Genomic DNA, 7,543 nt, shown 5'->3' on the forward strand with positions numbered 1-7,543 from the left:
CATGAGAAAAAAAATTATCTCTCATCTCCATATGGCTATCCCATTTTGAAATACCCCGAAAAAGTTGAGTAATATCATTATCTATCCAAGAAAACAAAATTATTCGATTTTCGAATGGCCCCTGCATAACAGAAGGATTTAAATAACAAAAAACTTAAAAAATGCCTCATTATTCTTCCTCGTGGTACTGTCGTATTTTTATTTCAAAAGTATATGAAAAAGCGAAAAAAATCTTTTTTTATTCATCAAAATCGGCCAATTTGTTCGCAAGATATGATTTTTCAAACATTTGAGCTTTGTTATTTGTCCTGGCCAAACAATTAATGTTAAAGGAGCGAAAATTTAGAGAAAGTATGTACTTATGTAGTGCTTGACTGGGAACATGCTAATTCAAGATTCTGACAACCAAAAAATTCCAGGGTGGCTGAGTTGACATGGAATGTCCCTTATATAGTTTAGGGATACTTGAAGCACCGGCAGCAAAGAAGGGAACTGTGCAAATCGCGACTCCAGTTTTGAGCGAATTGACTCGTTTGAGAAATACTAGAAAATTGAAATTATCATATGATAACTCGATGCACGCTAATGGGTTGAAAGTTGTGTACCAAAATGTTGGCACTTTGAAACATAAATTGATCCATATTACTAAAGATCCATGGTTCCATCGTTGCGATGTACTCATTTTCAGCGAGACATTAACAAATTGGGCCGATAAACCGAATATTGAAAATTACAAGATTGCATTCCGATCCGATTACGGTAAGAATGTTCGAGGATTGATTTGTTATATTAGAGACCATCTACGAATCGAAAATATGACAGATGCATGTGAGTTCACTTCAATACTCAATGTAGAATCCTTTGGTTTAAAAATAACAGAATATTATTTGATTGCCGAAAAAGTGATGAACCACATTCCTGATAAGAAAAAAAAATTTTCATAGGGGACTTCAATTACGACGTTTCTGAAAAAGATGACGATTCAAAGATCTATCTGGTTACTTATTTGGAGGCCTATGAGTTATAAACCAAACTGACAACAGACAGTGTAACAACCAATTTGAATACACAAATTAATGTCATTTTCACGAATTTCGATGATCTTGTTTCTGGGGTTTATGAAACATATTTCAGTTATCATAAACCAATTTATGCCATTCTTCACCCAAAACCCTCCATCAAAGATGATCAAATAGTTGGAGTTGATCATAATCATAGCAATAACTACCGAAATAAGAAGGGCAAAGCGCAGGAATGCATAATGATCGAGGATCCAAGAAACAACGAAAATGATCGTGAACTTGGTTCAACCGTCGGGGTCTGTCAAAACGATGATTTCACCTACGCCATACCTGTGATGGAATATAGAAGGGCAAAGGTAATCAATGATGATCAAATAGTTGAAGTTGTTCATAATGATAGTAACAGCTACCAAAACAAGAAGGACGAGGCGGTGGAATGCATAACGATCGAGGATCAAAACAGCAACGAAAAGGGTCGTAAACGCGATCCAATCGACAGGGCCTGTCGAAACGATTATTTCAACTACGCTATACCTGTGACAGAATGTAGAAGGGCAATGAGTCCTGATTGCTATTTGACATGCGGCCATATCAATCTATTTCATGAAATACTGAATAGAGCCTCGGACGACCGCGGAATATTCAATTTTGCACAAGACACTGGTAATATTCAATACTTCTTGCGCAATTTGCACCCAATCCCTGTATCCACGAATAATATTTAGTTGGTTTATAGCGGTTGAGTTGGAAAAAAAAAAATATAAGATATTGGATTTGCACTAAATATGATTGGCAATGGGAATGTTCATATCTACGATAGCCTGAATGCGGGGACATTGGAAAAAGATCAAATTGATTTTTCGAATACACAGTATCCATTCCAAAAAATATTTATACATCATCGAGTGCAGCAACAACCGAATCTCGTTGATTGTGGTGTATTTGCCAGATATTTTGCGACTCTACTGTATCACGGTCAAGATCTAAGTACGCAAGCACATTACAATAGCCGCATAATACGAAATCATGTATCAACAATTTTGTTGAATCGAGAATTACTACGTTTCCCGGCAGAAGGATATCAAGCTCATTAGATGGTGAAGAAATAAAATTCAGATCAGGAGAAAAATAAATAATTTTGAGACGAAATTCTTAAATACTCACTCAAGAAACATACCGATGTTCATCCCTCAATATATTGAAGAAGAGGAAAATTATTTTTCTTATTATATATATTAAGAAAAATAATTTTCCTCTTCTTTTTCAGCACGCTTTCATTACTCTAATATGTGTATAGGGGAGGTGGCGGCTGTACCGCTTATCTTTAACTAAATAAAAAAAGATTGTCCTATAGTCTTTGTTAACTATTCAACTTCACATTTTGGGAGTGAAAATGCTGGATCCTCGTTAGGATTCCCAAAATTATCGAAATACGAAGGCTAGGGCCGGCTGAGCGGTAATATCCGCATTCGGTTAATATCGCTCAACCCAATTCCAATACCGCTCGGTATGCTTCCAATACCGCTGAGTCTTTCTTATTTCCAGTCAACGACTGTCAAATAGCGAACAATCTCTGGTGTGAAATGAGTCAATTAAATGGATGTATTTTGCTTTTTATCAAGAAAAATGGAACAAATAAGGCAAAAATGATTATGCGGAGATGAAAATCTGTATTTAACACTTTTTTTAAAATTGAATGTTTTATGTAATTTTGGTTTGAGAGATGATGTTGTTTAGTGATCGGCAAGAGCAACCTGTCAAGCACTGAGCGGTACTACCCCCAAGCCAAGCGATATTGTCCTCATCAGCTGAGCGGTATTACCGGCATTCCCCGAAATGTAGAAAATCACTCATAATTATTTGTAGAATTATATTTAAGAGTTAGTTTTGATGACATATTTAGCGGGGGAGTACCACGAATCGAATGACCAAAGTGCATGGTGATAATACTGGTATTAAAACATTGAAAAACCTTATATACTGAGTAGGTAGTCAAGGGGGGTTCTGGATATTGTTTTACCCAGTTCCCACCGTGCGGCGCCACAGTAGCAGAAGGTTCGAGATTGTGGATTGGGAGGATTAGGAGTGGGGGGTCAGTGATTCCTAGCGCCATCTCACTGGGTGTTGGGGGGGGGGGCGGTCCCAGTCTAGGATCCCACGTAGTGGGTACCGGTGATAATGTAGAATTTCTTCTTACCGATAGTGGGTGCTGCCGATAACGCAGAATTCCATGTTATCGGTGGGACTCCATGTGAGAAATATTTTTCGTGAAAAATAATCTTTTGCCGAAGATTGGGATCGAACCTACGACCTCTCGTGCAATAGGCGGACACGCTACCGTCTTCGCCAGAGCGATCTCTGTGTGCTAAGAGTCTGTCTCGAACAGTGGTAGAGAGCAGACGTCTGTTATTCACAGTGTCTGCCCAATACATTCACCTCTGGAGAGACTTTACCCCAATACTTGTCACTTGAACTCAAGCGCCGAGGCCAAAGAAGTAGCGGTTGTTTTCTTTTTCAATCACAAATTATAATCTCAACCCCATTATTAGTGAATAAACAAGTGCAACGGCAATTCGCCGTTGTTCTTACACTTCGCATCATGAACGCCACGAGGGGCAAAGGCAGAGGCCGGCCACCAGTAGACAGAACTGGTTGTAAATGGAAGCTGAACGACACAGACTCTGAAAACACCTCAGATAAATCTGGTAAATATTACAAGCCAAACGTCACTGCAGATTAGATCGATAAAAACATCGAAAAAGAGCTGAAAGAAGCGAAAGCGCTATATGGTAAAAGACGGCCTCTCCCCTCATCTTCATCACACAAACCAATACTAACACCCGCATCGAGAAGAGCGGGAAACATAGACGACAATATTTCTCAGAATATTGATGAAAATTCTGAGAACAGTCAAGCAAATACAGGCGATCCAAATCCATGGTTATCTCCAAGTAAAAGGAGAACAACAACACGTCAACGAGCGATAAGCACTTCCCCTTCCCAACTGCCGATCGAGGGCAATAACCTCTTCGATAGACTACAGACTGAATCTGAAGGAGAGAGCGAGATTGAAGACCACGTGTCACCTACGGACTCACAACAACAAAGCGGAAAGAAGAACACCGGCCAACGACCTCCCCCAATACACACAATTGGGAAATCTCTAAAGGACCTTGCCAACTTAATATCAACATCAAACGGTGAAGTTAAAAATAAATTTCATTTAAAACAGCCAAAACACTCCCAATACGTTTCTATTTTTATAAAAGAGTTAGATCTATTCAACTCATTCAAAGAGTTATTCAAAAAGGAATGAATTAAATTTTACACATACACTCCAAAGGAGGAAAAAAGTTAAAACAATTGTATTAAAAAATTTATTTGGAAATTTTACTGAAGAGGAAATTCTCAAAGATTCAATGACCTCAATTTACCTAATACTGAAATTTTAAAAGTTTCAAAAACCATTTTCAGTAAAAAATCAAATTATTTTGGTTATTTGATTCAACTATCAGCAGCGTCTAAAATTCCTGAAATTATCAAAGTAAATAAATTATTATATCAGAGAGTCAGTTGGGAACCTCTCAGAAAGAATAGGATATTCCAATGCAAACGTTGCCTGCGTTTAGGACACTCCAGCGGAGGCTGCTCTCTTGATTTTCGCTGCGTGAAATGTAGCGAAAATCACGAGCCAAGTAAATGCCCACTAAACAAAGACTCTGACAAAGCACTACTTAAATGTGTAAATTGCCAATTAAATGGACATCCAGCGAGCTATAAAGGCTGTCCTTATTATAAAAAGGCAGTTAAAATTGTAAATGCAGAACAACAAGTTAATTCTAAAATCAGAGCTGATATAATAAAGAATGTAAATGAACGAATTACTCCTGCAATTTCATTTGCAGATGCAGTCAGTACTAATAGTCACAACAGACCAAATCTTAATGTTCACAGATCTCAAGCACGTAATAAAATTACAAACCCAAATGGGATAGTTACGCACGATTCACTAAACACTCAACAAAATAATGAGCAATCAATTCCAGCTTAGGCAGATCAAATGAAAAAAGAAATCATTTCAGCTATCTCAATTTCTATTGAACCAATTAGAAATCAAGTAGATACAAATAAAAAAAATATTGAAAAAATCCTAGATCATCTCAAGCTCAATGGCTGCGATAAATAATAATACACAATCATCTTCTAATATCAGCGATAATTCATTAATCATTAATGGACTAAATGTAATCTCCATTAATGTCAATTCTATTGTGAGACAACAGAGAAGATTCTTTCTACAATCTTTCTTGGATAAAAATAATATAGATGTCGCCTTGATCAGAGAAACTAAATTGAATCAAAAACACAAAATAAAATTCCATAATTAGAATTTGATTAGAAGCGACAGGAATAATTCGATCTTCTCAGGTGGGACGGCGATAATTATCCGAGATGACATAAAATTCAACACTATTAATTTTCCAAACTCAATAAATAATACAATACTTCAATATTCAATTATCAACATGGAAACAAACACGCCGAAATCATTGTTTTTGATCAGCGCTTATGCCACGAATTCTGACTTGAGGAAAAAAGTTTTTTTTGATGAATGAAATAGACTATTTGAAGACCTTAAATTAGGCGATCTCAACAATTACTATTTAATTATGGGAGATCTAAATGCCAGACATCAATCATACGGTGACTCTATTAATAATGCTCGCGGCCGACAGCTTCAATTTTGGGAACTTTTTAATGAGCATAAGTACAAATTGAATATTATCCCTCCAGATGACTTTACTTATATTCAAGCACAATCATTTCTGGATCTAGTCTTAGTTGACACAAGATTATGTATTCAAAATCTCAATAATAACAAAGTTTCAACTCATTTATATGGCAGTGAACATAAGGCGCTTGCCATTCAACTTGAACTCAATTATTCTATGTGTATTAATATCTCAAATTCTTTAGAGAAAGAATATTTTATATATAAAAACACGAACTGGGAGTTTTACGGAATATCTAAAGGATAATTAAACTACAAATACCAAACGATAAGAATCTCTCTAATCATGAAATAGATGCATATATTAAAGATCTAACCAATTTCATCAACCCCGCAATTGAATCTCAAGTCCCTAAAAGCAAACCCTCCGGAAATATTTATAAATATTTAAATAAAAAAATAATCAGATTGCAAAAACGTAAATCAATATTATTAAGTTATTATCATAAATGTTTGAAAAAAGACCCCAATAAAAGTAATACAGAAACTCAATATGTTCATGAACTTCTTAAAAATTGTAAAAAATATGTAGACGCGTCATTTAGCTCCGCAGTGGAAAAATATTGGCAAAACATTTATAAAAAAATCGATTTTCGTGACACAAAGAAATTTATGCCAACAGTCAATAATATTTTTCGTCCTAAACAAAAACAAATTATTAATGAACTAAGAATCAACTCCAACAATGATTCACTAATTCTTTAATTTTGTTAACAAAATTGCAATTAAAAATAACGAGTTTATTATTAATGACGAACAGAGGAGGCGCTACGATCGCTGAAGGGATCAGTCGCGTGGAAGCGTCGCTCTGCAGTTTTGAGCGATTTTGTGCGGTTTTATCGAAGCTATCAGGGGAATAAAGGGGCCTCAGTGAATGCTAGGAGTGCAAAGCACCGCTGTAACTAATAATCGCGATCAATAATCGAATATTGGGAGTGATTGCACTGGATATGGCATTGTGGAGAAGTAGAGGTTGGGAAGTGAGAAGAGAGAGACGGAATAAGTGGAGAAAAGAGAGGGCACTTCGTTGGGCGGGAGGATACGGACGACGACATGTTGGAAAAGGTGGGAGAAGGCCCAAAGAAGGGCAGCACCGAGAAAAATCGCGCCAGTGAGGACTCGCCCAAGAGGGGAACAGGGGATACAAAACCATTGGGTAAAGAGAAGGCTAAACGAGCGAGGGGCAGACCGAAAAAGTCAGTGGCGACGTCAGGCGGAATACAGGATTATTTTCTGAAAAGTAGTGGGTACGGGTCTGAGTCCGAAATCCAGGCATTCGCAAAGAGCCAGAAGGTCAATTATTCTCCCCCGCGCAGGGCGCTGAAAAGCCGCAGCGTCCCTACAACAGGCAGAGTCGTCGTCAGGGAGGTGTTGGAAAGTGAGGAGGGGAATGACCCGGAGCAGGATGAGGCAGAGGTTGAGGAGGAACCCACGGTGCTGGACGAGTCAATCAGTGGCAATAGCCCCTGCAGGAAGTTGAGGATAACCTCTCGTCGAAGGCCAACGGGGATGGGGTGAGGGAAAACCGTGAAGTGCCGATGGACAAGGATGGCGCCGCGGTGGTATTGCGGGGTGAGGGTCTCGGGGATTTCAAGGACTCGGTTGGAAATGGTAAGGAGGCTGAGAAGGATAAGGAAGAGTCGAGGGTCGGGCCCCACGTACGGGAGACTTCGGATGCAGGAGTGAATACAGATCCAGTGAGCTTTCAGTGTTGTGAGAATTGTGGGTA

Source organism: Diachasma alloeum, unplaced genomic scaffold (assembly GCF_001412515.2).
Source record: "Diachasma alloeum isolate Michigan unplaced genomic scaffold, Dall2.0 Dall_scaffold_00334, whole genome shotgun sequence".
Taxonomy (NCBI): domain Eukaryota; kingdom Metazoa; phylum Arthropoda; class Insecta; order Hymenoptera; family Braconidae; genus Diachasma; species Diachasma alloeum.